This window comes from Lontra canadensis, unplaced genomic scaffold (assembly GCF_010015895.1).
Source record: "Lontra canadensis isolate GAN:19392208 unplaced genomic scaffold, GSC_riverotter_1.0 scaffold9, whole genome shotgun sequence".
NCBI classification, from domain to species: Eukaryota; Metazoa; Chordata; class Mammalia; order Carnivora; family Mustelidae; genus Lontra; species Lontra canadensis.
Window position 1 is genome coordinate 35,444,309 of NW_022631003.1, and position 21,680 is coordinate 35,465,988.

Consider the following 21,680-nt stretch of genomic DNA (forward strand, 5'->3'; position numbering starts at 1 on the left):
CTGTTGGTGCTCAGAACTTCATCTTACTCTTGAGCTGATGTGTTCATACGAAAAAAAAAAAAGTTAAGCCACAGCTTTGGTGCTGGATGGGTAGTTACTTTGTTTTTGTTTTGCTATTCTTACTCACCTTTAAAACATATATATTTTTTAATTTTTTATTTTATTTACTTATTTTTTTGATGTGGGTTTTTAAAATTTTTTATTATTTGTATTCTAAATTTTTATTTAAATTCCAATTAGTTAACACGTAGTGTAATATTGGTTTCAGGAGTAGGATTTAGTGACACCTGGTACTCAATCACAGATTCCCTCCTTAATCCCCATCACCCATTTAACCCATCCCCCTGTCCACCTCCCTCCAGCAGCCCTCAGTTTCTTCTCTGTAGTTAAGAGTGTTTTATGGTTTGCCTCTTTCTTTTCTTGTTTCCCTGTGTTCATCCATTTCATTTCTTGAATTTCACATACGAGTGAAATCATATGGTATTTGTCTTTCTCTCACTGACTTATTTTGCTTAGCGTAATACACTCTAGCTCCATCCATGTCATTGCAAAGGGCAAGATTTCATTCTTTTTTAGGGTTGAATCATAGTCCATTCTTCTTTATTCATCAGTTGATGGACATTTGGGCTCTTCTCATAATTTGGCTATTGTTGATAACGCTGCTATAAACGCTGGGGTGCATGTGTCCCTTCAAATCAATATTTTTGTATCCTTTGGGTAAATACCTACTAGCGCAATCGCAGGATCATGTATTATTAAGAAGTTGTTATTGAGGGACGCCTGAGTTGCTCAGTCAGTGTCTGCTATCAGCTCAAGTCATGATCCTGGGATGCTGAGTTTGAGTCCTGCATCAGGTTCCTTGCTCAGCAGGGAGCCTGCTTCTCCCTCTGCCTGCCTGCTCTCCCTGCTTGTGTTCTCCCTTTCTCTCTCTGTCTCTAATAAATAAATAAAATCTTTAAAAAAAAAAAAGAAGTTGTTATTGAATAGAGCCAAAAGACATTTTGAAGTTTGTGAAGATCATTTCTTTCTCTTTCTTGTATCTATTTCTTATTTTCCCCCATTGCCTCTACCATCCTATTCCAGATAACAATGACCTCTTGCTTGGAATTTTGCAATAGTTTCTTATTGGCCTCCTTGTATCTAATCTGGCTTCCGCTCCAGTCCATTTCCACACTGTAGCCTGAGTTATTGTTTTAAAATGCAAGTCAGGTAATGCCATCACTTTGCTTAAAACCCTTGATTAGCTTCCCATTAATTTCGGCATAAGACTAACTCCTTACCGCCCACAAGGCTCTTCCTGATGTGGGTGATCTGGCGCCTGTTCCTCCAGCATGCAATTCTACAACGTTCCCTCTCACCTTTTACACTTTGTCTTACTTGCCTTCTCTCAGCTCCTCATAAACACTAGACTCTCTCTTTCTCTAGGGGTTTTCAACACACCATCTCTTTTTCTGGAAGACTCTTGTCTCCTCTTGCCTTGTTCACTTATGTTAATCTAGTAGATCCTGTTTGAGTATCATTTTGTCTGAGGGGTCTTCCTCCCAGGCACCAGGTACCTCTTGTTGGCAACTTTGTAGTCAATTGTTTAAGTATTTGATTCAAGGTTCTATCTCTTTCTCTCTCAGTAGCTGGGAAGCTCCCCAGGAACAGTATTTAATCTGGGAGGGTAGCATGCTGTGGTATCTCAATTATTAACATAATACCTGGGATATACAGAGATTCAGTAAATTTTAGTGGAATGAATGAATGAGTGAGTGAAATGGAGGAAGGGAGGAAGAAAGAAGAGAAGGAAGGAAGGAAGGAAAAGGAATAAGAAAAGGAAAGAGAGGGACAAAGAAAGGGAGGAAGAAAGAAAGGGCAAGGAAAGGAAGAAAAAAAAAAAAGAAAAAGGAAAGACTGCTCGGTTTTGCTATAAAATGACTGGCTATAAATCTGGTAGACCCCACAGCCTACGTTTTGGTATAAATAGAGAGACTTGGAGTGGAGGGGAAAACCCCCACAGTGGAAGCAGTCTGCTCGGGGAAACTTGAGAACTGTCTCAGTCTGGGCCTTAAGAGAAGACTGTGGAGACGGTCAAAGAGGGTTATAGTGAGCTCCCGCTGTTCCTGCAGCTGTGTTTTGCCCATTTGTGGTTATTTATCAATACCAGTCCCAGGTACAGCAATGAAATCCGTCTTAGGAGACACTGCAGTGGAGAAATTGCTGCTCTTTCTGAAGACTTAGAATCACTATCTGAGATGTCAGCTTGGCCAGTCTCTGCCTTCTGTCCAATGAGAACTAAATGGCAGAAGCAGGCATGGAGCCAGGAGTAGGGCTGACTCCTAGGTCTCCTTCCTCCCTGTCGGGAGCTGGTTCCCCCAGGCTCCAGGCCCCTATGTGGAGGCCAAGGTGCTCTCTGTTTTCCTCAGTCTTTCAACCATCAGCTACTCCACCAATTTCCCCACAAAATGAATGTGTGGGATTTGTATTTTGAAATCATGGATATTATAATACTCCATCTTTTAAATTAACATACTGCTTTCCTGCTTGTTTTCAAGTTATCTTGGCTCAGCTACTGAAGGAAAACATTTTTTAGTCTCTGTAGCACTGTGAGCCAATAGGCTTAGGAAACAAGCCAATCAATATGGCTTCCAAACAACCTCTTGCCAGAGGTAGTAATAATTTTTTAACCTCTTGGAAATTTAGAGAGGAAAAAAAATTTCAGCCAGATTGTAGACACTAGATTATTCTATAGTGTAGGGCAGTTAGAACAATCATCCTTTGATTTGAAAACTTCGTGACTGTTCTTGGAATTAGTAAAGAACATAAATTAATCCTCTAAAACTTTTTTTTTTTTTTTTACATTGTACTCACATTTCATAGAAATGGCCTTGTAACAGAAGGATTGAAATGCTCTGCAGTATTCAGAAGGAAGAATGAAACAAGTCAAAAATTAAAAGTAAATGACAATCATTAAATTCTTAAGGCATTTTATAATGTCGTTGACCTTTTCTATAATGAACAATTAGAGGCAAGAAAATATTTAGAACATGAAGGTTTATGTTTAGGGAAATAAATAGTGGTAAGGATTTATCATATGTGAGGTAGATAAAGTAAGAGCTAGGAAACTTTGTTGGAAAAAGGCAAACTATTATCCTTTAAATAAAAATAGTGGAAACAAAATGTCATAGATAATGTCATGTCCTTAAAAAGAGAGTGTCTGAAGGAAACACAAATTTTGTGTTTTAGGTTGTATTATACCGTGGGAATCTTGGTGAATCACGTTTCCAGATGGTTCAGAGCAGCTGTAAGCAGAACAGTGGACAGGGGTACATAGTGAATGGGGACAGGAGGGGCAGATGTGGGGAAGAGGGCACTGAAAAAATTCTAGAAAACCAGGAAAGAGATCAGAGCAGTATGGTTGTTGAAACTTTAATATTTTAAGTTATTAATAGCTAATATTTACTGATTTCTAAGTACCAGGCTTAGCACTTTTTATAATTATCCCTTATTTAATTCTCTTAATGTCTCCATGGAGGCAGTTTCTTTTATTTATCCTCATTTTAGAAGATGAGAAAGCTGAAGCTAACGAAGGTTCAGTAACCATCTTAAGGTCGGTAAGGACAGAATCTCTGACTATCTAGTTTGTATGCTTAACCGTATGGCCTCCATGACTCGAGAGCTGTTTCTACGACCTGGGCACTTAGAAGATGACTGACAAATGATTTGATATGTTATGTGTATAAATACAGAGTCCATATTGTTATTGTTCCATCTGTAAAGTGTTTTTCAATTAAGATGTGCTTGAGAAGTGCTGAGGATTAGATTGGCCAACCCCGAACTTTCTATTGCCAGTGCTTCCTTGGGGCTTGGCATTATGTTTAGCACACTTGAAAGGAGATCATTCTAGCCTCGAAAATCACCCTGTGAATGTACATTTTTTTCTCACTGAGTCACTTAGGGGATATGTGAGCCAAATGGTCCATCAAAGCCACTGCTGTTGGAACAATGAAAGCTTCATTTACTTGAGAATCCTACTAGTATGTGCAAAAAAGAAAAAAGAAAACTCTGTATGTTTGGGAAATGTAGACATCATGGACCCTATCCGTGAAAGACTGCCAAAATTCCAAGAGGGGCAGGGTGGCTAGGAAGAATGGATGCAAGTGAATATGGCCAAATAAATTTTAAAAAGATATTTAAAAAATGTTTATTGAGTTTTTAATTCCAATATAGTTACTATACAGTGTTATATTAGTTTCAACTATATAATATAGTGATTCAGCAATTATATACATGACTCGGTGCTCATTATGATAAGGGTACTTTTAATCCCCTTCACTTACTTCATTCATCCCCCACCCATCCCCCCTTTGGTACCCATCTGTTTGTTCTCTAGAGTTAAGTCTGTTTTTTGGTTTGTTTCTTTTTTACTTTTTTTTTTCTTTTTTAAAGATTTTTATTTATTTATTTGAGAGAGAGAGAGAATGAGAGAGAGAGCATGAGAAGGGGGAGGGTCAGAGGGAGAAGCAGACTCCCTACTGAGCAGGGAGCCTCATGTGGGACTTGATCCTGGGACTCCAGGATCATGACCTGAGCCAAAGGCAGTTGCTTAACCAACTGAGCCACCCAGGCACCTGACTTTTTTTTTTTTTTTAATTATTTGGTGGGGGAAACCCAAATGCTAAAGGCTAGTGCTGCTACAGAGGGGGGCTGTAACACTTGGGGGGGGGCTGGGCCTGCCCTCCGAAGAAAGCAGAGGGTAGAGGGGGGCTGATCCACCCTCCCCACTGGCCTTTCCAGCCATCCTGGAACAAGTCACAGCACACTGCCGTCTTTTTTACTTTTTCTCCTTTTGTTTCTTTAATTTGTTTCTTAAATTCTACGTAAGAGTGAAATCGTATGGTATTTGTCTTTCTCTGACTCATTTCACTCAGCACTATACTCTCTAGCTCCATCAGTGTTGTTGCAAACGGCAAGATTTCATTCTTTTTGATGGCTGAGTAATATTCCATGGTGTACCTATACCATATCTTCTCTATCCATTCATCTATCGATGGACACTTAGGCTGCTTCCATAATTTGGCTACTATAAACAATGCTACAATAAATACAGGGAAGCCTATATCCTTTTGAATTAGTGTTTTTATGTTCTTGGTAAATACCTAATAATGGGACTACTGGATTTAGGGTAGTTCTATTTTTATTTTTTTGTGAACCCTCCATACTGTTTTCCAGTGAGGCTGCCCCAGTTTGCATTCCCACCAACAGTGCATGAGGATTCCATATTCTCCACATCCTCACCAACACTTTTTGTTTGTGTTTTTGATTTTAGTCATTCTGACAGGTATAAGGTGATATCTCATTGTGGTTTTGATTTGTATTTCATTTCCCTGATAATGAGTGATGATGAGCATCTTTTCATGTGTCTGTTGGCCATCTGAACATCTTCTTTGGAAATATGTCTAATCATGTCTTCTGCCCATTTTTCAACTGGGCTATTTATTTTTTGTTGTTCAGTTGTATAACTTCTTTACATATTTTGGATTCTGACCTTTTATTGGATATGTGATTTGTAAATATCTTCCCCTATTCAGTAGATTATATTTTAGTTTTGTTGAGTGTTTCCTTCACTGTGCAGAGGCTGTTTATTTTGATGTAGTCCCAATAGTTTATTTTTGCTTTTATTTCCCTTGCCTCAGGAGACATATTTAGAGAAATGTTGCTATGGTTGATGTCAGAGAAATTACTGCCTGTCCTCTCTTCCAGGATTTTTATGGCTTCAGGTCTCACATTTAGGTCCTTAATCCATTTTGAGTTTATTTTTGTGTATGGTGTACAGAGTGGTCCAGTTTCATTCTTTTGCATGTAGCTGTCCAGTTTTGCCAGCTCTGTTTGTCAAAGAGACTATCTTTTTTTCCATTGCATATTCCTGCCTCTTTTGTGAAAGGAAAAGAGTTAATTTAATGACCTCTCAAAGATGTTTCAATTTATTAATTATTATCCTATGACAAACACATATACAAATAAAGTAATAAATATAAACTGCTTAAAACTATTATGCTCTGTGAAGTCAGTCAGAGAAAGACAAATGCCATATGACTTCATTCGTGGAATTCAAGAAAAAAGCATTTTTATTTTGAAGTGGAAATAATGAAGTTTGTTTAACTAATTCAGTCTCAAAATATGTAACACTATAGGTACAATGTCTAAGCAATATTAATGAAAATCAAATATAGTAGAGAAGATAAAATATTAAAGATTGGGTTCATTATATTTTTGTAATTTGATAAGGTTTTGTGGGTACATTCTAAAGCTGTAGTTGGCTGAGAACTTACTATGTGCCAGACTTCTTGCCATGTGTGTTTTATATGTATTATCATACAAAGCTTATTTTATTGTCTCCATTTTACATGTAGAAACTGAGGCTGTGGACATGATAAGTAGCCTGTTCAGATCTCCCAGCTAGCAGCTGGTTCCAAGCTGAGATTCCAAACTGAGTCTGAATTTGCACTCAAACCTGTTGAACCAAACTCTGAATTTACCCACTTAAGCCAAACTGCCTTTCCTCTTGGATTAAGTACAACATCATAGAATGATTACAGCGCAATAAAGTTTCTCCCCTGCTATGTCTGAAATAGCTGTCATAGCACCTAAGGAGATTCCCATTGTGTTTTTCTTATGGAAATGGATGAATGTGTACTCAGCTGCTTCTATTGAGGGGACCTAAGTTTTTCCAAGGTCGCTAGATAGGGAGGTTGAGACATAGGTGCTCTTAGGCACAAGTGGTGCCAGTGAACCGGGTACAGTTTTCTGGTAAGTAATTTAGCAATGTGGACCAGTGGCCTTAAGTATATCCTTATTATCTGACCTGGCAATTCCACATCTAAGGATTAACTGTAAGGATATAACTGGACAAGTGCTCAAGATTACAGGTGTTGGGTCAATGACAGCATGAGGAATCCTATGTGGATGGATTAGGGACAGCAATCTTGTTGAGAGGTGCTCTTTTTTTTTTTTTTTTTTTTTTTTTTTTAATATTTTGTTTATTTGGGAGAGAGAGCACAAGCAGGGGGAGCCGGTGGGCAGAAGGAGAAGGAGAAACAGACTCCGTAAGTAAGGAGCCCGATGCCGGACTTGATCCCAGGACCCTGGAATCATAACCTGAACTGAAGGCAGACGCTTAACCCACTGAGCCACCCAGGTGCCTGAAAGGCGGTCTTGAAGAGGCTCTTGCATGGTGCTTTACATAAAATTAAGCAAGCTTTATCATCAGCCAAAGGGAAAAATAGAATGTGTTGGTCCTTCCTTCTCTATTCATCTTCCTGGATTTGCCACAATTCAAAGATGTTTATAGCAGCATTGTTTAACGTAGTGAAAAATTGGGAACAACCTAAAATATTAACAGTAGGGAATTGGTTAAATTTTGAATCACCTAACCAGTGAAATATACATTGGTTTAAATAATGAAGGAAAGATGCCCATAATATCTTGTTAAAAAGCATAGTAAGATGATCTCATTTTGGTCAGAAACTAACAAACAGCTGTTTAGGATGAGAGTCTCAGTCATCGAGGGCTGAGAAATCACTATGGGGAATATATGAGTATCTCTCTATGTTATTTTGAGCTGAGATTAGGGAGACTTCAGAAATCCTGTGGTCTGTATTCTGTTTCTTAGAATCATGAATTTTCACATACTGTCTTAAAAAAATGATCTATTATTTCATTTGGGCCTGGTAAGAAGAACTCATTCCCACCTTTGGCTAAAAGTTCCTTTAAGCATGTATTTTCCTGAATAAGATGTATATTTCTCTTTAACCTCCCACCCTGGATAAATATCAGATGGCTAGGACCCTTCCTGGGTTCTAGAGTTTAAAATGGAAACTGGCTACCAGCAAGCCAAGTGTGGCCCTCAAATGTATTTTATTCAGCCTTTACAATTAAAAAAAATTATTTGAAGTATATTGCCAACGTTAAGAACTAGGAGATTTCACATAGAATATATTATCAGTTGGGCAAAAAATTAGAATATATGGCAGCATCTGGGTCCCATGCCCACCAGCATGGTCTGATTAGCTCCTGATCTTTTGGGTTTTGTCATGTGTCCTTTGTTTACCACAGTCCTTAACACTCCCTTTTGCCTTTCGTCCACTCCTCTTATGTTCCTTGCCTGGATTCTGTAGGCATTTGATTGGGGAACTCTTGTGTGCTAGACTGGGTTAGCTCATCTGTGTATCCTTAACCTTTATACCAGTAGTCTGAAATTGTTAACAGTTTTGCTGTATTTGCTTATATTCCTGGCATTTTTGGATAAATCAATCAATTAATCAAAACATCTCTGTACTTACTGAGGCTACTACATAATGTCAGAGGTTAATATTTACAAGACATGATTTATAACCTTGAGCAACGTATTCTCCACCTGTGTAGGAATGAGTGTATATACACGAAATGGGTAGCAAATAGTACCAAATGCTAAGTGTCTAGAGTGTCAGTTAAGGGGAGTGACATTGCTGTAGGATTCTTTTTGTGACAGTGGGTAGGATTGTGGATGCTGATCCCTGAAGATAAGGTTGGTCAGGGAAAGTTCTGAAGAAGACAGACATTAGGTTGTACTTGAGAGTTGGTAGGATCAGGGCGGGTCACAGACTATTGTGCACATGAATTGTGTAGGGGAACTTCAGCTTCTCCAACTCTACCCAGAGCTGAAGTGGGACCAAGAATATGTATCTTCACTGTACATTTCTGGGTGATTCTGGTATATGTGGGCCACACTATAAAAATAAGAGGGAGAAGATGACTCAAGCCGATAAGGTAAAATAAGCAGAGGTAAGAGTGTGAATGAGGAATTTAGAAGCTATAAAATTCAGTTGATTCAAGGCTTGTATGTGAGCCCTGGGAGATGATTAATGGAAAAATGGTCAGAAGAAAGGAATGCTCTAGAAACAACTTCTTTTCCCTTTTCTCACAAGAAAGAATGACATACTTTTTGTTTCTGAGGGAGAGAGAGATAGAGATAGAGTGTACACATGAGTGGAGATGGGGGAAGGGGCAGAGAGAGAGAGACCAACCCAGGCTTGATCTCACCACCCTGAGATCATGACCTGTGCAGAAATCAAGAGTCAGTTACGTAACAGACTGAGCCACCCAGGTGCCCTGACAGATACTTTCTTTATAAAAAGGGCGTGGGGGGGGGGAGGGGCGTGGGAAGAAAGCAGAAGGAGCCAGTTATCCTCAAAGAAAATATTCTCTGCTTGATTTCTTCATTTTGTCATGGAATAGTTGTATATGAGACAATACTAGGCTTGCTTTTTAAAGAAATTAATAATTTAATAGTTAATTAGCCAGCAATTAATCCTGGTACTATTGTTAAGGTGCTTAATCAGTTAAATTGGATTAACAGTTTAACAGTCTGCTGCATTACTGAGTAATTGCACACTCTTTATGGTTAAAAACAAAATAGATATTAATTCACACCACATTTTAGTGCAGGAGACCTTAAGCTGGAGGTCAGGGGTTTTGCCCCAGTACTTCATTAAAGGGCTAGTATATGGTTGGTTAGAACTCAATAAATACTTGCCAAACATCTTTAACTGAAATGTGCTTGATATTTGTAGTTCTTAATTTCCAGGTGGGCGGAAGTCTGATTAGATTAGTAGTTTTCTGCACCATCAAATTCCTTGGGGTGTCTTAAGTGTCACTTTCAGAAATAAGAGAGACCAAGAGAAGTGCCTACCTGCACCTCAAACAGCATCTTCTGTTTTTCTATTTTTGTTTCTTAATGGAGATTTTCTACATAAGATCTTATTTGAAAAACAACGGAAGACTTCCATTGTGAAACAAACAAAATAACATCATCAACATTAATAAGTTTGAAAGTCTCTGAAGTATTGGAGAAATGATTTGATTCAATGTCACATATATTTACAAGCTCCTGTGCACAGATTTAACACATAATACTCACGACTCATTGAGCATAAATGAATTCTAATGTTCCTCTAATCTGTTTCCATTTTTGAGCAGTCCTTGAACTTGTAGAGGATCTTTTTTTAATTTAATTTTATTTTTAAAATTATTTTTATTTTTTTTTACTTGTAGAGGATCTTATTAGACATAATACCTGCAGGCATTTCACGGGTCTTAATGGTGAAAAATGACTTGGTAGGTAGATAATAGGGTAGGGAGTGTGGGAGTAGGTAGGAGAGGAGGCAGTATAGCAGCCTCAGCAAATGTAGGGAAACAAGAACTTCAGGCTTTTTTTTTTTTTTTAAGATTTTATTTATTTGACAGGCACAGTGAGAGAGGGAACACAAGCAGAGGGGTTGGGAGAGGGAGAAGCAGATTCCCCGCCGAGCAGGGAGCCCGATGTGGGACTCTGTCCCAGGACCCTGGGATCATGACCTGAGCCAAGGGCAGATGCCTAATGACTGAGCCAGCCAGGCGCCCAAATTCAAGCTGTTTTGGAGGAGAAGCCCAGTAAGTAAAATGGGATGGAGGGAATATGGAGTGTGAGCATAGATGATGTGGTGTTAAATAAGAAAGAACAGGGAGTTTGGGGTATTGGGTTCTGAGTGCCACAATGAAGATCTCAAATGTTTTTGTCTATGGATAATGGGACAAAAATGGTACACTTTGTACATTCTTTGTAGGGGAGTGACTTGCACTAGATTTTGTTTATTTAAAAATTTACTGAGAGATAAGCAATATAGAAAGAACTGTGAATATTGAATGTGAGTAATTTTATGTGTTTGGACATAATGCAAACAGTTGTGATAACATCACTTTTGTTTTGGAAGAAAACCAAGTATGTCAGAGTGAAGGTTAGATGGTGGGCAAGAACTCGAAGCCGACTAATAGTAGTAAGTCATTATAAAGTTTTTGCAATGAGGTGAGGCACCAGGGTGGCTCAGTGGGTTAGGCGTCTGACTCTTGGTTTTGGCTCAGGTCATGATCTCATGGGTCATGACCTCATAGGTCATGGGATGAAACCCTGCATCAGGGTATGTGCTCAGCAGGGAGTCTGCCCCCATGTACGCAGGAGCTCTCAGCGTCTCTCTAAAATAAAATAAATCTTTAAAAAAATTTTGCAATGAGGATGGAAAAAGGAGACTAGAAGAACCTTGGCAGAGGTAGGTGATAGGGTGATACTGAGAGAAAATGACTCCAAGGTTTCTAGGCCATGCTGCTGAGAAAATGTTGGTCGATTAAAAGTAAGGTAACAGTATTGATCATTTACTTTGTACAAGACGGAACTCATTTACTCCTTACAACAACTGTCTGAGGTGGGTGCTATTATTACAGATGAGAACACTAAGGCCCTGAGATTAAATAAGTTGCCTGTGGTCATAGAAGGAACGTTCAGTCAGAACTCAGATAGGGTCAGGCAGGGCTCGAGGGCAGTGGTCCTCAATTGGAAGATGCCTGTGTTTGCAGAGAAAGAGTCTTGCAGTGGTCCTTCTACCTCAGGAGTTGAGAATGCAGAGTCTAGCAGTGAATGGCATGAAGCTTGGTTCCTGCTGCTGCCGCCGCCATTTTGTGCTCGACTTCTAAGAATCACTGGACACTACCTTTGAAATGTTGTACATGGCCTTCATAGCCCTTTTCTTTCCACCATGAAAAATCTCCCCAGTCTGAGAACTTTTGAAATGTGGCCATCCTCTGGCCTGAAGTAGAGGGACGGCCTTCCTTATTGCTTTGGCATTCGTGGGTCAGAAGCAACGTCAGTAACAAATTTCAGTCAGATGGGAATTGATTATAAAACATCTAATGAATCTGCTCAGTGGTGCCATGAACTGATGTCATATTTGGCTTCCAGGCGTTGCGTCCCGACTACAGGTTATATATGAAAAATACATAATACTCCTTGGAATGCTTATGGACTATTTTTTATAATGGATTGAATCAAACATTTTAATGGAGAAATAGTACCCAACACATAAATATATCACATTATTCAATTTCCAGAGATGCATCCTGTGTAGAAAGAATATTAACACTGAGTTTATCTTTTTTAAATCACAATTTTATTAGTGGAATGTGGAATACAAATCTTAGCAGCTGCTTTCTGGAAATTCACTTTCATATGATTGAAGGACAGTGAAACTTCTTTGAATGGTATGGATGGGCAAATATTCTTTAATTAATACTTGTATATCCCTAGGCAAAGTTTTGGGTAATGCTTTTTAAGGGTTCGATAATTAAATATTTGTAATGAGAAGCATTAGTCTCTTAAATAAATTAACTAACTACTAGATATTTTCATCATAAGAATGCTTACACACGCAAAGTAAGAAAACAGCAGAAATTTTACTTTGAATTTCCGAGGGGCTAGTTAAACAACTGAAAAAGCAAATACATATTTGCTTACTTACTGGAAAGGACCAAAGCTGCTTTTGATTCAGCTGCTTCTTGTCATCATTTTGCCTGTTAGCTGGATGCCATGCTTAGTAGGAATTTGCTTGTGGGAAGTTGTCAATCCTTAGTGGAAATAATAAAGTGGGGTACAGAGATAAAGAGATGTGCATCTGAAGAATATTGTTGGAGGGTTGGGGGCGTAATTGATGCACTGGTTAGAATGTAATTAGGTCCTTGAGCGGGCAGTGCAATTAAATATGCCAAGGAGGGCATAATTAGATGGGTGGCTGAATGGTGTAATTACATTCATAAGAGGGGGGCTGTAATTAGATGTGAGGCAGGGGGTGTATTTAGATGCCTAAGTTGAGGATATAATTAACATATGGGTGAGAAATTAAATTATGTGTGTGGGTGAAGCATAATTATGTGTGGGAGTGCATGTGGATATGTGGGTGAGGGTACATAGAAATGAATGGGTTGGGCTATAATTAGAAGTGCAAGTTCGTATTCTTATGGACAAAAACTTGAGATTTTCATCAATAAGTGCAAGCATATGTTTTGACATCATGAGTAATAGCAGCTGGCATATAGTGACAGCCTTTCAAGCCCCTTCAAGGGTTGCAAATCAAAATCTCTGCTTTTCTATTAAGACTTGAGACCCACATCTAACATTGATAGTGATTCTTCTTCTTAATAGTGGCACTTGGTAGTGTTCTGAATACTGAGTGGTTTGGTAATTTTTCTAGCTTTAAAACACAACTGCATAACATGGAAGACTTGCTCCCCCTTCCTATCAAAGGGAAGAGTTTGGAGGGAGTAATAGGGTGAAACAGACAGACAAAGAATTTTCCTTTGAATCGTGAAGTGTGAAAATAAAAGTCCAACTCTTTTAGCTAAAAGAGTATCAGCATAAATTACATGTGTAACAAAATAAAGAAAATTTAGCTTGATAGCTTCACTTATTTTTTTTTAGTTACAGAAAATATTTATTCAGAAATATTTATTGCATTCTCCCTTCCTTCCCCCACCCCCCAGTATGGACACATCCAAGCAGGAAATGTAGATTACAGGTGAAATAGGAACAGGAAGTGGTAGAAGGAGGCTAGAGAAAGAAGGATCTAGAACAAGATAGGTGCAAAAGTCATTTGGTGCATCTGGAAAATTACACTGAAGCAGTGAGAGTTATAATTGTCATTAACACTGAGTTTATCTTTTTTTTATCTGAGATATCCTATATTAAGTTTAAACCAATGGACTATTTTATCACCATCTTCAAAAGCAAGAGAATATTTTAAAATGCTACTTTGTTGCTTAGATAAAGTCTTGAAATTAAAGATATTTCATTGGTCATTAGTTTGCTTAATCTGACTCAGTCTGTTACGCAGTTCTTACAAGTCTGGGCACTGGAGAGCCTCCTCCTGTTTGGTCAGAGCTCAGATCATTTCTAGCCGAGCTCTACTATGGATAGAATTGTCAGCCTTAAAAATAAAGTAGCCAGTTATTTTACCAGCAAAATGAGTTTATTTGGGAATAGCAGAGCAATTGCAGTTTGGGACATGCAAACTATAATCAACCATAGACAAGTCTGGAGAGCAAAGGAGAGAGGTTTGCTTTTAGAGAGGAAAGGTAGGAGTTGAGAGGGGTGGTTTTAAATGAAAGTTCATTGGAGGAAAGCAAGAGTTCAGGGTTGTGGGGACTTCTTATTGTCTGGGCTGTTGCTGGGCTAGGACAAAATCTCTTTCCTCCTGCTAGTGTGGTAAAAGAAGCTTCCTCCTGTCCAGGTAGGTAAAGTAAGTTGCAAGTAGTGGTACAGGCTTGAGAACTCCTTCCTCAGGACGTCTCAACTCCAATTTGAATGAGGTTTTCCTTTACTCATTTTCACAGAATACCAGGGGGTCACCTCTGGGATTTTAAACTTTTTGGCTTCCTGATGCTCCCAAGAAGCCTAGATATAAGGTTAGTTATTTTTTATAACTTGGATGTAGGGACCTCACAGCCTGCCCCCGATATCTGGTTTTGCCCTGTGGTGGTTCTGTGGAACATTTTTTATTCTTCAATTTTTATTTCATGTCAATGCACGATGCTCATTTTTTACATTGTAGACATGCCTCAAAGACTTTTGTAAATTAATTTGTGTTAGAGGTGTTTTTACTAAAATGTTGTGTATTCCTGTAAAAATAGTTACTGCAGAATTGTTTAATCCATTCTCTATCTACTAAGTGGTTGGCATTTTTTCTTTCTCCATATATGTCCTCCCCTCCCCGCAAGACAAGCGCAGACTCCAAAAGGGTTAGTGATTGATGGTGTTTAACTCACTTCCTCATAGAGATAGTGTAATTTTTCATTCAAGACATCTAGTTACGTCTATGGGACAGAAGATGAGTGGGCACAGACTGTCCACATGATAGTAATTAAAGTCACTGGTCCTTAGTGCTTTGTTGTCTTGTGTGATTGCGCATGAAGAGGAAGAAGTGAGGCATCTTGTTTTGGAAATGATTTTGGTAAATAATGCTTCATTCACTTAATTGTAAAACCATTCTGGGATGCTCTAGAACTACTTACATAAGGCACAAAAATCATGGTTTAAATTTTTCAGATTTTAATAGCATTCTTCCAGAAGTCATATTGTAAGCCAGGAATAATTCCATCAGGTGGCATTTGTAATTTGCTTCTGAAAAAGTCTTCTAGCCTGTAATAAGTCTCTTCACCTTCATTTATGCCGTAAAACACTAAAGACCCTAATTTTGTCTTTTTTCTTTCAACTTTCCTAAGATTATTCAATAGACCAGAAATCTCAACTACTTTTTTCTTTCCTTCCTTCCTCCCTTCCTCCCTTCCTCCCTTCCTCCCTCCCTCCTTCCCTCCCTTCCTTCCTTCCTTCCTTTCATTTTTAGAGATTTTATTTATTTGACAGAGAGATAGCCAGAAAGGGAACACTAGCAGGGGGAGTGGGAGAGGGAGAAGCAGGCTTCCCGCTGCGCACAGAGCCTGATGCGGGGCTCAATCCCAGGACCCTGGGATCATAACCTGAGCTGAAGGCAGACACTTAAAGACTGAGCCACCCAGACTCCCCTTAACTACTTTTCTTATGCCTAAAAATGTGAGATCTCAGGTCTCAGGGTTACTTCCTCATAAAGATGTCCTATAACTATAGAGCACTCCATACTTTCCTATCATATTTGTTAGATTCTGTTTTTCCTGTTAGCATGTTAGGTCTATGAATGGGGTACATGTCCATTTTGTTCTCCAGCACATTCTTAGCATACACAGCATTTTCTGAACGATCAGAGATGCTCAACAAATAGTTGTTGAGTGAAAAGATAAGTTGGACCTCAGGCTATTTAAGGAGAGGCCCAGGCAATGTAGGCCATGGGCCATGTTAATAAGGATAAGGGATAACTCAAAAAACAAAATTGGCAGTGGTTTCATTCACTGGCTCTTATTTAGAGAAGGGTGGGGCTCATGTTTCTTCTTGCAGTTTGGAGATTAAATTATATATCCATTGTGACATTAAGAAAATTCCACTTTAGGTAAGGTACTGGCGAGAACAATGAGATGTTCAACAAAAATCTGATTAAATAATTAACATATTAAACAAATTGTTGATTATCTGCTCTGTGCTTACTTGGGATATAGAGTGTTGACCAAAAACAGATAGGGTCCTTACAATGATTCACACAAAAAATGTACATTTAAAAATTCATTAAATCCGTTGATTCATAGAAGTAGTTAATATATTCTCAAAGGCCAATGATAAAAAATATTTTCCCCAAGACCTAAATAATTCTTTGAAGTTGGAAGTATCTCACCCAAAGATAAACTACATATTATACTAGTCTAGCAATATACGGACACATTTTTTCTCTAGAGAATTGAATTTTTTAGGATACAGTAATGTACTAATACCATATATAGGACTTCAGAGTTTCTGATGATGTTCAATGGTTTACTTTATTTTAATTCTCATAATCATACTGGGAGACAGATGGGATAGTTATTATCATGCCTGACTTCCCATGGGGCACTGAGAGTTTGAGGGGATTGGCAATCCAGAATCTGAATTCCAGATGGTTTGTATAATATAGTCATTAAGAAGATTGCCATTAATAGATGTGACAGTGATAGGCAAAAAATTTGGACAAAGATCCATCAGGTGAATTAGTGGTCCAGCAATATTTTGAGCTCCTCCCTATGGTTGATCTGCCTAAGCCATTCTTTCATTTAGAGAATATTTGTTTTTGTTTTTTAATTGAAGTACAGTTGACACACAGTGTTACATTAGTTTCAGGTGCATAAAACAGTGATTTCACAAGTTTATCCATTATGCTATAAGCCTACCACATATGTAGCTACCATCTGTCTGTCCCTATATAATGCTATTACAATACCATATCAATATACAATACCAGTATAACCACTGTTATATTCCTTATTTTGTACCTTTTATTCTCATGACTTACTCATTCCATTATTGGGAGCCTATATCCCGATCCCCTTACCCATTTTGCTTATTCCCCCAGCTTCCTTCCTTCTGGCAAACATCAGTTTGTTCTCTGTATTTATGGATCTGTTTCTGCTTTCTGTTTGTTTGTTTATTCATTTGTTTTGTTTGTTTTAGATTCCACATATAAGTGAAATCATATGGTAATTGTCTTTCTCTGTCTAACGCATTTGCACTTAGCATAATACCCTCTAGGTCCATCCATGTCACAAAGGACAAGATCTTATTCTTTTTTTTTTATGGCTAAGTAATATTCTGTTGTGTATGTATGTGTGTGTGTCTGTGTGTGTGCACCATGACTTCTTTATCCATTCATATACTGATGGACATAGAGTGTATTTTTTAAGGTTAGCAGGAAGAGTTTTATGGTATACTATATTCTCAGAATCATTAGACATTTTCTGACAGGGATGCAAGGAGATACATTTGAAGAGAAAGAATGCAATGCCTTAATAAAAAAAGATACTCCTTGCCAAAATAATAATGTTCATGTGGAAACAGATGACCAAAAGTTCTGTCTAGGTACTGTACCCCAGAAGGAGAGCTTTGTGTTCACATATCACTGACCATTGCTAAGCTGAGATATTCTGTGTTTAAAATACCACTATGATAGTATTATCTCAATTAGTTAAAATTCCACAGTATTTTCTCGGTTAAGTTTTTCCTCTCTGTAAAGTTTTGATGAGCTGTTATTGTGCCCAGAACAGTGTGCATGTAGGCACTTGACAAATATTTATTTAAATGAAATTGCTTGTGTGAGGGCTAGCCATTGACCAAATGGAGAAGTAGCAAGAAAATATTAACAGCAAAAAAAGAAATGGCTCCCCCATCCTTGACCTTTAGTTCAAGAGCTTGTAAAAAAATTTTATAGTATATGAATATAATAGTTACATTTTATAATTGTTAAGGTAGAATTAGATAAATCACTGTTTTATCGTGTTTCCCCAAACCCATGGAATCTCAGTATTTTGTGGCTTGAACAAGTCAGTGAATTGTGCTAGAGGGAGGAAAGGGATGAAAGAAGAAGAGAAGGAAGAAAGAAGAAGGCAAGGAACATCATACCAGGCACTCAATGAGATGTATGTATATCAGCTCACATAATTTCATATAATCCTGTGATACTAGCCCTCTTTAGGGACAAGAAGTAGAACACTGAGGGGTTGGACAGCCTGTGCTATAGTCCCACAGTCCTACAACCTGGAAGTTAGGATGTAGGAGGCTCCTAGATTTTTTTTTTTTTTTTTTAAGATTTTGTTTATTTTAGAGAAAGAGTGAACGAGTGGAGGGAGGGGCAGAAGGAGAGGGAGAGGAAGGAAATCTCAAGCAGACTCCTTGCTGAGCGCCGAGCCCGACACTGGGCCTGATTCCACAACCTGGAGATCATGACCTGACCCAACATCAAGAGCCTGTTGCCCAACCGACTGAGCCACCCTGGTGCCCCTGGAGATACCTGGCTTTACGTTGCTGATGCTACTTCTGCCCTTTTCAGATATGCTGCTTCTGTGCCCAGATTTGTGCCAGGAAACCTGGGGTTGCCAGTCAACCTGGTTCAAGAACTCTCTCCCCCCCCCCTTTTTTTAAAGGTTTAAAAAACCTTAAAAAAGTGGGCGAGGGGCACAGGATGAGGGAGAGAATTCTCAAGTAGACTCTCTGTTGAGCATAGAGCCCAGTACAGGGCTCAGTCTAATGACCCTAAAATCATGACCTGAGCTGAGACCAAGAGTTGGAGGCTTAACCAACTGAGCCACCCAGGCACCCCTCAAGGACTCAAACAGCAGTGAGGGAGGGTTTAACTTGGCTTTTACAAGGGAAACTAATTATTATTACTATGAGTGTTATTATTTTATTACCTGGGGAGAGGCAGAGGGAGAGGGAGAATTCCAAGCAGGCAGAGGCCAGTGCAGGGCTTGATCTCACAACCCTGATACCATGACTTGAGCTGATATCAAGAGTCCTATGCTTAACTGACGGAGCCACGCAGGTGCCCCAAGGCAAACTAAATATTAGTTGAACATGAATGAACCCACACTTTTAAAATAAACTATGTAAAAATAGATATGCAAATAAACATGTATAACTCACTGAGCTCAGATCAGGCTTCTGTCTATGCTGTGAACCACATCTATCCTTGTTAAGGTTACCAGGGGATCTCCATGTTGCTAAATCCAGGGGGCAATTTTTATTTTTTACTTTACTTTATTTATTAATCTATTATTGCAAATCTATTGCATTTGCTGCAATTTTTCCCCTCCTTTTTTGAGAAACTCTCTCTCTCTCTCTCTTTTTTCTTTTTTTTTTTTTTAAACTTATCTTCCAGGACTCCACACTTTTTTCTGGCCACTCCTAAGTCTCCTTAGTGTTCTGACTTCTTGTTGGAATGTCCCAGGATTCACATCTTTTGACCTCTTCTCTTTTCCGTCAACACCCATTTACCATCAAGTCTCCTAACGTTAGTTACCTATTATATGCTGATCACTCCCAGCTCTCTCCAGGAAAGACCAGTTCCCTGGATGTATTCTCATATTTATTTGCCTCCTTGACACTGTCATTTAAATGCCTAAAGGAGATGTCACACATGACATATTTAAAATTGAACTCTAAACCATTTCCCCCAAAACCTGCTCCTTTGTAATCTATACCTCAGTAAATGGCAGGTCCATCTTTACAGCTATGTTAGCCAAAACCCTTGGCATCATTCTCAATACCTCTTTTTATTTTACTCTATTTCTATTACATCAGCAAATCCTGTCAACTTTTCCTTCAAAATATCTCCAGAATCTGCTCACTTCTCACCATCCCCACTACCATCGCCCTCGTCCAAGCCACCAGAATCTCTAGTCCCCTGTTACAGGAGACTCCTGACTGGTCGCGTTCTTTCTACCCATGACATCTTGTAGCCTGTTCACACAGAGGCAGAGTGGTTGTTCCAAAATATGGCATAATGTCAGTCCTTTCCTCATCCTACCTTGACTTGATGTACATCTCAGAACAAAACCCAAAGTCTTTATCATACCCTTCAGGGCGCTACAGACTTTATTCTCCAATCTCTCCACAAGTTAACTCTGATTTCCTCTTCTACGTCTCAGTCCCCTGCTTACTCATCTTCACACACAATGGGGTCTTTTGCTCTTCCTTTCCTACCCCAGGGATGTTCCTTCCTCAAGGCCAGCCAGAGGAGTTCCCCCCAGATGTCCATAATGTTCATCATCTCATGTTCAAGGATTTGCTCACATGTCTCCTTTGAGGTCCTCCCCAACCACCCTATTTGAATTGCAGTTCTTTAAAAGCCATTTCCTGATTGTCTCCTGCCAGTGATTTATTTCTCTCCACAGCCCATATTGCCATCTGACATACTATTCATTTCACCCGTTTGTCTTTACTCATGAGATTATAAGCTCCATAAGAACAGGGATAATTACTTATGTCCCTGTTACCCAGAACAGTGCCTGGAACGTAGTAGGCACTTAGTAAATACTTGTGGAATAAATGAATAACTAATTTGAGCATATAAACTTAAATATACATCTAACATATTATAGATCTAACCAATGTATTTCCTTTCTTTGCACTTTTTAAAAATATACAAATATATTTTCCTTTTTTAATTTAAATTCAATTAATTAATATATAATATATTATTTGTTTCAGGGGTACAGGTCTGTGATACATCAGTCTTATATAATACCCAGTGCTCATTGTAACACATACCCTCCCCAGTGTCCATCACCCTGTTCCCCCATCCCCTCACCCCCGTCCCCTCCAGCAACCCTCAGTTTGTTTCCTAAGATTAAGAATCTCTTATGGTTTGTCTCCATCTCTGGTTTCATCTTACTTCATTTCTTCCTCTCTTCCCCTATTATCCTCTGCCTTGTTTCAGTCGATCTAACCTATGTATTTCTAATGCTGACTTCAAACCCTCCTAACTAAGGAAAACGCCACATGCCACCCTGGATCTGTCTGGACGTGTCAGAGTGCTGGCCTTTGCCTGTCTGTCTCCTCTGTATCCCACTCTGGAGTTCACTGGACTGTTCTCTGTTGCAGTCATGCAGGGAATTCTTAATCGTCTCTTGGCAAATGCTTAGACTTTATGGTTTAAGTACTGTATCTTTATCAACTATATTTTCTTAGCACTCTTTTTCTTGTGCTGCCTTAAGTGCCGACCTCAGCTACTAGTTATCACACAGACTCTTGGAATTTTATTTTTCTGGTTTGATTACTTTGTGCCTATGTGAATTTCTTATAGTATATATTCATATATTCCATTTATTCTGCTAGTAAAATCCGTCTTGCTTCAAATTCATGCAGAATGGCCTACTTAATATCAGAATAGTTATTTTATGTGCCAGTTCTGTAGATGTAAGTTCTTCCCCCAAAGAACTGCCACCAGTAAGCATTGTTTCAGCAAGCAGGAGATTCTGTACCTGGTGGTTCTTGCTGACCCAGCTAAAAGACACTGAATGACGCATTTCACTTCCAGGGGCTATTGCTAGGTTTTGATAGTCAATCCCTGGTACTATAAATAGCACTTCAGGGAACAAACTCGGGTACACTGAACATTTTCTTTGCAGTCCAGCTCAATGTTTGCAGAAAGAAAGTCACATGCTGTCTGGTTTGCACAAGTCACTTGCCCGTTAGTGCCTCCCAGGTTCTAGATAGACCCACCCAGAGTGTACATTTTCTCATAAACACAGCATTTGCTTTCAGCATACTTTGTGCCTTTGTTTATACTGCTTCTCTGCCTGGCAATATCCTATTCATCCTTTAAGATTCATCTCAAGTGAGAAAGCGTTCCCTGAGCTGGCTTGCCAGAAATTTGCCCTTTTTCTCCTGTGTGGGATTCTCCACAGCA

General features: G+C 38.9%; 1 protein-coding gene and 1 long non-coding RNA gene across 4 annotated transcripts in view; both read left to right on the plus strand.

Moving 5' to 3' along the window:
* ST8SIA1 (ST8 alpha-N-acetyl-neuraminide alpha-2,8-sialyltransferase 1) overlaps positions 1 to 21,680 on the plus strand; it is a 138,938-nt gene that overhangs the window by 62,001 nt on the left and 55,257 nt on the right. The window lies entirely within an intron of this gene.
* On the plus strand, positions 9,654 to 20,089 carry LOC116866323. The gene is made up of 3 exons (XR_004382370.1): positions 9,654 to 9,663; positions 13,950 to 13,956; positions 20,007 to 20,089. It is a non-coding gene; the product is annotated as an uncharacterized LOC116866323 (long non-coding RNA).